This window comes from Ornithorhynchus anatinus, chromosome 3 (genome assembly GCF_004115215.2).
Source record: "Ornithorhynchus anatinus isolate Pmale09 chromosome 3, mOrnAna1.pri.v4, whole genome shotgun sequence".
Classification (NCBI taxonomy): domain Eukaryota; kingdom Metazoa; phylum Chordata; class Mammalia; order Monotremata; family Ornithorhynchidae; genus Ornithorhynchus; species Ornithorhynchus anatinus.
The window spans coordinates 25,074,461-25,077,765 of record NC_041730.1 but is presented as its reverse complement, the minus strand read 5'-3'; the positions used below and the strand labels follow the sequence as shown (position 1 = coordinate 25,077,765).

The 3,305-nt window shown below is 44.9% G+C and overlaps 1 non-coding gene across 1 annotated transcript; it reads left to right on the top strand.

The window, feature by feature from the left end:
• The first annotated feature begins 2,960 nt into the window (after positions 1-2,960).
• Positions 2,961-3,098, top strand: LOC114810394. The gene has a single exon (XR_003758094.1). It is a non-coding gene; the product is annotated as a small nucleolar RNA SNORA7 (small nucleolar RNA).
• Positions 3,099-3,305: the final 207 nt, after the last annotated feature.

The following is a 3,305-nucleotide window of genomic DNA, read 5'->3' as shown; positions in this document are numbered from 1 at the left end:
TGGGACAGGAACTGCATCTGACTGGATTATCTTGCATCTACTATGGTGCTCGGCTAGTAACTAAGAGCCTAACAAACACTTTAACAGTTATTATTATTATTATTATAAGCACTGAGAAGAAGAACAGCGTGGCTCACTGGAAAGAGCACGGGCTTTGGAGTCAGAGGTCATGGGTTCGAACCCCAGCTCTGCCATTTGCCAGCTGTGTGACTTTGGGCAAGTCACTTAACTTCTCGGTGCCTCAGTTCCCTCATCTGTAAAATGGGGATTAAGACTGTGACCCCCACGTGGGACAACCTGATTCCCTTGTGTCTACCCCAGTGCTTAGAACAGTGCTCGGCACATAGTAAGCGCTTAACAAATACCAACATTATTAGAACAGCTTGTTAGGGGAGGGACAAAATCCAAGGTTGCAAATGATGGGATTCTTCATTAGTGGGTGAGGTGAGAAAGTCTATGGGGAAGAGAGAGAAAGAAAAGGAATGGGAGGAGGAAGAGAAAGAGAGAGAGGGGAAAGAGAGACAGAGAGCAGCTAGTTAGTTCTGCTTCTTATTTCACCGTCACCACCATCACTTCACCACCCTTATTCATTCAAGAGTATTTATTGAGCGCTTACTATGTGCAGAGCACTGTACTAAGGGCTGGGAATGTACAATTCGGCCACAGTTAGAAGCAATCTTTGCCCAATGACGGGCTCACAGTAAAACAGCTCTCAAGAGAGCTGAAGCAGAATCTTTCCAAAAGGAAATGGGAATTAGGGAAAGTCATTTTCATTTTAGTTAGCTGGATATGACAATTTCTTCAATCACTCATGTATGTACAACTTTTTCTCTAGTCCATGGAATTTCTCCCTTCAGCTCTGCTTCCCCTGTACCCTCAGTCCCTTGATGGTTTCCTGCTAGAAGCAAATGGACGTGGGACTTTGGCTTTGGATTTCAATACGGTAGGACAAGCTGGATCCAGGCAGTATGCAAGACGCATCCACAGAAGATGGCTTTAATTTGAACTGAAAGAGGTGCTGAGGCTCTAATGATGATGTAATTCTACATTTGCGATCTGTAATGATTTTGAATAGGGATCAGTCTTCCCACTACATTGCTAAGCATTCCATCACCGCGTGGCTAGTTGAAGGACAAGCCTACTGGTAGACTGCTACTTGAATTCCCATGTTCATAAGATTTCAAATATTTACAAATCCAAAGCATCAAATTTTCGTTTCACTTGCAGCACGGTAAACCCAGAGCTGCCAAATCCAAGATGCCAGGGTTAAGTGTGGACCAGCACCATACAAACTAAGCATTGCTCAGGGGAAACTCAAACTCCAAAAGGGTAGCCTAGTGGATAGAGGATGGGTCTGAGAGTCAGAAGGTCCTGAGTTCCAATCCTGGCTCCACCAGTTATCTGCTGAGGGACCCTGGTCAGGTTACTTAACTTCTCTGTGCCTCACTTACCTCATCTATAAAATGTGGATTAAGACTGTGAGCCCCACGTGGGACATGGACTATGTCCAAACTGGTTAGCTTGTATCTAGCCCATTGCTTAATAATAATAATGTTGGTATTTGTTAAGCGTTTACTATGTGCAGAGCACTGTTCTAAGCGCTGGGGTAGATACAGGGTAATCAGGTTGTCCCACGTGAGGCTCACAGTTAATCGTCATTTTACAGATAAGGGAACTGAGGCACAGAGAAGTTAAGTGACTTGTCTGCAGTCACACAGCTGACAAGTGGCAGAGCCGGGAGTCAAACTCATGACCTCTGACTCCGAAGCCCAGGCTCTTTCCACTGAGCCACGCTGCTTCCCATAGCCACGCTGCTTCCCATATACAGTGTCTGGTACATAGTACGAATTTAACCATTTTTAAAAAAGAATAAGAATACCATTTAAGAATACCATTTTTAAAAAAGCCCAATCTGAGGCCAGAAGTAGCCACATCAAGAACCAAATAGTCTGAGCCAGGGGTTCATTCATTCATTCATTCATTCATTCAATAGTATTTATTGAGTGCTTACTATGTGCAGAGCACTGTACTTAGCGCTTGGAATGTACAATTTGGCAACAGATAGAGACAATCCCTGCCTAGTGACAGGCTTACAGTCTAGTCGGGGGAGACAGAGAAAAACAATAGCAATAAATAGAATCAAGGGGATGTACACCTCATTAACAAAATCAATGGGATAATAAAGATAGGAGTCAAAGTTTGGCTGGGCTCTGTGCAAGCCAAATATCCGGACTGTAGACAATTTACTGGAGTCAGACAGGGCTAGCACCACGCGGGCTCAAAAATTCATTGATGAGCCTTGTTGTCCTCCTTACTAGTTCATTCTGCCAATAAAAACCTCCGACTAAAGAGCAAGAAAATCAAGTAGAAGAAAGGATCATTATCTTTTCGGTGCCCTTTGGAGATTTGATATCCACCCCACCCTCAGCCCACAGCACTTAGGTCCATATCTATAAATTACTTGTAATAATAATTGAGGTATTTGTTAAGTGCTTACCATGTGCCGGGCACCATACTAAGAGCTGTGCTGAATATGAGCAAACTGGGTTGGAGGCTATTAATATCTGTCTTCCCCCCTAGAGTGTAAGCTTGCTGTGGGCAGGGAATGTGTTAACCAACTCTTCCAAGCACTTAGTACAGTAATAATGTTGGTATTTGTTAAGCGCTTACTATGTGCAGAGCACTGTTCTAAGCGCTGGGATAGATACAGGGTAATCGGGTCGTCCCACGTGAGGCTCACAGTTAATCCCCATTTTACAGATGAGGTAACTGGGGCACAGAGAAGTGAAGTGACTTGCCCACAGTCACACAGCTGACAAGTGGCAGAGCCGGGAGTCGAACCCATGACCCCTGACTCCGAAGCCCAGGTTCTTTCCACTGAGCCACTCTAATCTGCACAAAGTAAGCACTCAATAAGTGAGAGATTGATCTATTAATTTTCTCCCATCCATTATCCCAGGCCCCTCTCAGGGTCACATCTGGAGAATTCCCAGTACTCTACCAGTCTCGACTAAAGGAGGGAGAGTCAAGCAGAAGCATATTCATTCCATTCCTAGTTTGGGCAGTGGCTAGAGAGTGGCAGGCAATCTGCTACGAGTCAAAACTCACCTGTGCTGGGCAGCAGTAGCTTGGGAGAGAATCAAGGGTGAAGACTGTAGTTTATAGTACGGAAGAAGGCACTGGTAAACCACTTCTGGATTTTTACCAAGAAAAGCAAGAAAGCGACTACCAGAACGAATGCAGATGGAGGTGAGGCATTCTGGGAGAGATGACCCCCATGGCGTCGCGATGGGTCGAAGAAGATG